We start from the raw sequence: 6782 nt of genomic DNA on the forward strand, positions 1-6782 counted from the left end.
AATTTATAATATGTAGTTGGTTGTCAGTTGATGCTAGTTCACTTGGAGTAGTAACTGCTTCTGGTCAGCAAACCTAAAAGCATTGGCAGATATACTCCTGTCCCAAGCTTTCCACTCCACCTTGAGCCAGCCCTAAAAGATAGATAAGTCTTTAACCACCCAATTCAAATTGGAAACTAGAATTTGTATAGAATTGTTTAAATGAAATATATAATTTTTGACTACACTAAAAATTTTTTCACAATATATAAAGGCGAATCAACAAATTAAATTCACCTCCAAAACTAGTCTCAATTTAATATTAATTTCTAAAATTGCAAATCAAAGCCAACAATTTCAATCATATTTTGACCTAGTGAACAAATTAAATATATGTGATGAAGGCATCACTTAGAATATATGTTAAAAGGCCGAATTTCAATAAACAAGCAATTTATGGTCGACAATTGATAATTTTAATTAGAGTAGCCTATAAACAAACCTAGTTTCACGAGCGATTTTCAATTACTGTGCTCAAGGCTTATTTTATTTTTTGACTTGAGGATGATAAAAGTCACCAAGAAATGCCACTACTATTGTGCCAATCAATACAATGACCCACCTTATAGTGACTTCATAGGATGAAATAGAGAATGGATATGATAATTCCATAGCCATCACTGAGGTCGCCATATTCATATTAATCAGACGAGGTGTAGAGATAATTTAATTCTTCATGGTATTACACTCAGTATTCATAGCACTGAACACAATGAGTCCCATCGTTGTGTTGTCCTGAAAAAATGTCCAGCACTACGACGAAGAATATAAATCCATAAAATATCCAAAAGGAAGGTGAGGCGAGGGAGAGTCTTCACTCCTTGACGGTTGGTGTTGGACTGCTTTTTTTTCTTCCGACCGTGACTTCGAGGTTCTTCGTAGAGTTGTTTGGCTCGGAATATTCAGAAAATTAGGTAGTTAGTAGTTATCTTTAACTCCTCTTTACTTTGGTTTGCACAACGAAGGTTGAGGTCAGTTAATTAGCACAATTTTATTTACGGTGATATTAGGAAAAATAAAGCCTCAAACATTAATTGAACAAACCGGAATTAAATTAAAACAAACAAATTAAAGGAAACAAAATTCAAAGAAATTATAAAGTAACTACGGAGATAATTACCAATTCCAAGGAATGTTTCTCCATGTAAGGTAATTAGCGATCATAAAGAAATTTTCTCAATCACCCAAAATAGCAATAAACTTTTTACAAAATGTTATAGGAATATATATTTAGATATATATTTTATACACTCCGAGGGGAGGGATTGAATTTTCATCTGAAAAATCAATGGAAAATAAATTTAAAACAAAAACTTAACTAGTAATATATACAGATTAAAGGTCTTCCCGTGAAAGAATTTCCTTAGTTTTAGCCATGCTGTCAATGATCACTTGACATTAAAGGAATCAGGCTTGTCACATGACGCTTGACAAATCTTCGACTTTTACCTAGCATTACTTTAGCCCCAGCCCCAGTAACTTCATCGTAAATATTCTTAGTGAGCTCTTTAACAATTCCTATGGGGTAATCAATGGCTTTGGTCATATTTTCCTTAACTAGAACTAGATCTCCTACCTTTAACTGCTTATGTGGTACAGGTTTATACCTATCCTTTTTACTTGTTGCTTGATATACAAGATGGTTTAAAAATTCATTATTATAGATGTCTATCAGCTTAGATTGTACTTTAACAAGTTTTTCATAGGAGTTCCTTATCAAATCCACTGGATCAACTGACCAATCCGGATCTAAAGTAGTACCTTGCAACTGTGGAATGATATTCAATGTTACAAGATCGCGGCCATATAACAACTTCTCCGGAGTTATGACTTCAGGCAATTCCTCCAGAGAATATTCTCTCAATGAGTCTTTAAAGGCTATAGGCCTGCGATTAATAAGGTGAACTGTTTTAGATACAATAAACTCAAAATCCTTGTATGGTAAAATGTTTTTACCAATAGCTCCTTGTATCAGTCTTTTAGACAGCTTAACACAGATTTCAACTAATCCCCCAAGTTCACTGTTACCCTTATAATAGTGGTCAAATTTGATCTCATTCATATTATGCCTTCTCAGAAAATCTTTAGTTTCAAATCAGAAAGAAAAGTCTCTATAATATTGGATCCAGCAGTCATTTGAGTTCCCAAATCAGAGACAATATACTCAGGCATTCCAAATTGATAAATGTGGAGCTGCAAGGCTCTTAGCAAATCCTCAACCGAGAGACTATCACACAGCTTTAGATTTACCGCTCTTGACCACATGCAACTAATTACAAGGATCCATACCTTTTCTTTGGAATTGTTCACTTTAACATAAAAGGGTCCATATGATCAATGTAAATATTACGGAATGGGACATTTGATGGATCAATTCTAACCTCACGATAAGAACTTTGATTTAATTTAATAGGTCTTTCCCTGAACCTTTTGCATCAATACAGGCCCTTATATACTTCTTTACTAAAGAAAATATATGGGGAATCCAAACAGTTTTCCTAATTTCTTGTATAACAGAATAACACCCTGCATGATGTAAGCTAAGATGTGTGTGCCTAATTAACAAAGGAACTAATGGTCTACACTTGACATCAGCAGTGGAAAAACCATACCCTCCCTGTATTTCCTAATTTTCTTGATTCTGTCACACTTACTTTTTACTATCAGCAACCCTTTGTTATCTTGGTATACATTTAGCTGAGAAACCAAAGGTGGAATGTCACTTAATTTCTTTGAAGCAGAATTAAAGTACTCAAAATCTCAGGAAACAGACTTCTCTGGTCCAACAGAATTACTCTATGATATGCCTCCCTGAAAATCAGCAGAGTGAAGAAACAAATGAGAATACTTGTCTGGATGTTTGCGAACTAAGGAGGTTTTCAGACAATTTACAAATTTTAACACTAAAGCATTAATATTAACCAGCTTACCAAAACTAGATACCTTTTCAGGAGGAATTAATTGATAATGATCAGTGCCTTGAATTTCAACATAACCTGCAAATTTTTCTACCCTTTCAGAATAATCTGGGTCTGGAACCAGTACTGTAAGAATATCTCTACTAATAGTGTTATCTGAGCATCAGTTCAAAAATTCTGGTCCCGTGATAAAATTAGTCTTAGTTAACTGATTATGAGAAAATAGGTGTTTCTGGTTACACAGTCTGGCTGGGGTTCTGCACACCTGAAACAAAAGAAAACTCCACCTGATGTGCCTCACACAAGTTAGCAATGTGTTCTAGTCTATTAAGAACAAACACTGAGCGTTTCTGCATTTTATCAAGCTTATGTACATACGAGTTGACCCAGCTAACCGTAACCAGACTGTCAGAGTACATTCGCAGTTTATTAATCTTTATAGCTTCAATGCACCGATCTCCAGCAATATCTTGATATATAATCAATTAAGCACTCTGTACCCAAAGACAATGCTTGTAGCTCAAGAGACGGAATGGATTTTGACTCCAATTGTTTGTTGACAATCTTCGATTTTGACATTACGAAAGAAACAACATTTGTATTCAAGTTAAGAAGGTAAATGACGCAACCAAACATGACCTTACTACTGTCGGCAAATCCTACAAGATCATATAAATCCTCCCTATTTCCAACATTTCTGTCCAACTTAACTGGTGGAGCAAAGAGTTTTGCCTGCCTGGCAATACAACGCCACTCCCTTACTTGAGAGTCTGTCAAGGTATCATCCCATCCCAAATTTCTTTGAACTTGCAAATCGTGCAAAAATAGCTTTGCTCTGTTCAGAAGGGGAGCATTAAAATTGTGCACATCAAAATGGCTAGCAATAGACTTCAAAATAAGTCTCTTAGTGTTTGCTGAAATATCTAAAATGATTGCCTTGGTAGAAATCTTATCAGTGGAACGATGCCACTGAAGACCTAGCAGTTTAATAGGGTCAGAGGTCACTATCAAAATCATCATCAATATTCTCTTGTAGAGATGAACAATTTGTTGCAAACTGTTGCAAGTTAAATCTATAAGTTTTGAATATATCAGGAAGCACAGAATATGCCCACTTAAGATCAGCTTCTTCATCTGTAGTGTATGTCCCATTGTCCATATATAGTTGGTATACAAGAGACTTCATCCTGTTTATTTTGGAGTCCAACGCTTCATCCAATATCAAAATTTTAAAGAGGGCCAACATGAGAATTGTGGGACTACATCTTAATCCGAAACTCAACCTAAGAACATTTATACCCTACTAATGAATAATCTGGCTTTCTCAATATTTCTATACCAAAGAAACAGTAGTCTATTTTGATCATTTTCTGGCAAAGCAATTTGATTGAATGCTTTTTCAAGATCAAAGCATAATAAAAACTTACCAAATCTTAACTGTAGGAGAGCGGAGGCTAACTTTTGGTTTAATGAAGGCCCAGGAAATATTGCCATGTTGTGACTAACTGCAGTTGGGGATTTAGAACTTTTTTCATACAAATTAGAAAGAAAAACTACACGGCATTTAGTGGTGTCCCTCTCTGGTTTAAAGACCCCCATGAAAGGCATGAAACTATGCTCAGGATGAGTATCCATAAAATCCTCAGATTATCAATTCTTTCTATGATGCCTAATGTCTCCTGAGTCTTAAAGGTGTCATTTACTAAGGCTAACTTATCAGGTAATTTTCTAATTTAGATGTAAGGGTTTTCAACACTGATTTGGCTAATTTGTAGTTGCGGCCTAGTAGATGACTAACTTTTGGGTTCCATAACAGTGGCATACACAATCTTCCATCAACAGTCCTATGGGTTTCTTCTAAAGCATACTCTATAAGCCTGTCATTCAGTTCTACATTATCTTCATGATATTGACCTCTGTCTTCCCCAACATAATATTTACAAGAGAGTTTTCCTAAGCATTTCATTTTGTAGCCCTATTCACTCAGATTCTATTATCTGACCATCATCATCAAAACAACTCATATGTATTAGAAGTCTCCAATCATTTAAAGCTGAAGATTCTACTGAAACGTTTTCTTTAGTTCCTGTTGGAAGTACATTTACAGCTTTTAAACATATGTTGCATATTTGACTTCATGGAAGAACAAGGCTTCAAGAATCTTAAATTGCTCTTTAATTTATTTATGTCTCCCTTTAGTAATATACCCAAGCATGTATCAGAATAAACGGAGTCATTTGATTTCCCAAATACTATATCCTTTCAGGGATACAATGCAAGGACTGTGACCCTAATATAAATTTAATATTGTCTATCCTATCTGTAGAATTTAACAATCCCGATCTGCTAGCTTGTATCCCTTGAAACAAACCCACTGACTACTTCATTTAGCCCAGGTAACTGCAATGAAAACATCAATTGAGGGAAGACAAAATGCACATACAATGTAACTATTGCTACCAATTGGGCAACTCAATTTGCAACTTGTTTAGTCTTATAACTCTTAGAGGAATTAATACCATTAATGGTTAAAGAAACTGCATTATTTAAAATTCAAATTTAAATCTTGAGCCAAATTTTCTTCAATGTAATTTGCTTGACATCCAGTGTCTTAAGGACCCTGAGATTGGTACCTTTAATTGAAATATTAAAAGTTGCAAAAATTGTATATCCCTCAACCTCACAATTTAAAACTTCAGGTTATAGCAGCAACACTACTGCTTGAACTACCAGCTACACCTCCATTACCACTCTGAGATTCTAACTATCTGTACTGTTACTGGCTTTACTTTCTTTTTTCTTTTCGGAATTTGGATTCTTTTCTTTAATACTGGTAGCACCTTTTTCATCGGGACACAAAAATGACATATGCCAGCCTTTGCAGCTTTTACATCTGGAATTAAATCTGAATCTGCATTCTGATAATGTGTACTTGGATAGCCACACTTTGAGCAAGCACCCAATTCCTCCAATTTTTTTCTTTTGTTATCTTTGCTGGATACAAAGTTAGGTACATTTACTCAAAAAATGGCTGGGGTCTTTGCCTAATTTACTGCAAATGCTGCATTTACCTACTTTAGAGTCAAAAGAAACCTTGGCAGCCAAGCTAGTAGTGTCAGACTTTTGTTTCTCTACTTTCTTACCTTTTTTACCTTGTAAATATCTCTCACTAGCATCAAAGAAATTATCCCTAATTTCTGCAAGAGATGGCCTAATTTTGTTAGTTATGGCAGTCATATGACACTTAAATTTCTCATTTAAGCCATTCCAGAAAAAGAACTGAAGAAACATGTCAACATCAATATTTAAGGTCTAACGCTTGCTACTAAATGCCTTACTTTGCCCGATATATTCAAAAGGATCATCATCATCTGAAAGTTTTATTGAAGAGATTTGCTTTATGGTATTAAAAATTTTGAATTTCTCTTGAGCCTAAAGCCTTCTCTAACAAAGCTTTTGCATCAGCATAACTCTGACTTTGAAACATCCAAAGTGTAATTAATGTGAGAGCTCTTCCCTTACCTGTTATTTAATTTTAACAACAATAACTTATCATATTCTGGGAACTTAAACTTTGAAAGGGTTTGTTCAAATTCTACAAAAAACTTCCAAGATCTTCACCTTCAGTACTATGAAGGTTGGTAAAGGAGCATGAGGACTCTTTAACAAGGACTGATGTGACTGATTTACTATAGGCAGATGCCGAACCTGAGGTAAATTTTGTAAAAGTATGAGATGCTCTCTTGAATTTTAGTTTTGTACTGTTCACATGCATCAAGCTCAACTTCCAAAGCAGCTTCATCACAAGTCCTTAGAAAACTTTGA

At 34.8% G+C, this 6782-nt stretch overlaps 1 long non-coding RNA gene across 1 annotated transcript in view; it reads right to left on the reverse strand.

Moving 5' to 3' along the window:
* Positions 1-669, reverse strand: part of LOC135216407 (uncharacterized) — a 726-nt gene extending 57 nt beyond the window's left edge. The window contains exons 1-2 of the long non-coding RNA XR_010314877.1: positions 602-669; positions 1-132 (exon numbers count right to left, since the gene is read on the reverse strand). The exon at positions 1-132 is cut by the window's left edge and continues 57 nt beyond it. This is a non-coding gene — a long non-coding RNA (uncharacterized LOC135216407). The remainder of the gene's footprint in view (positions 133-601) is intronic.
* Positions 670-6782: the final 6113 nt, after the last annotated feature.

This window comes from Macrobrachium nipponense, chromosome 6 (assembly GCF_015104395.2).
Source record: "Macrobrachium nipponense isolate FS-2020 chromosome 6, ASM1510439v2, whole genome shotgun sequence".
Classification (NCBI taxonomy): Eukaryota; Metazoa; Arthropoda; class Malacostraca; order Decapoda; family Palaemonidae; genus Macrobrachium; species Macrobrachium nipponense.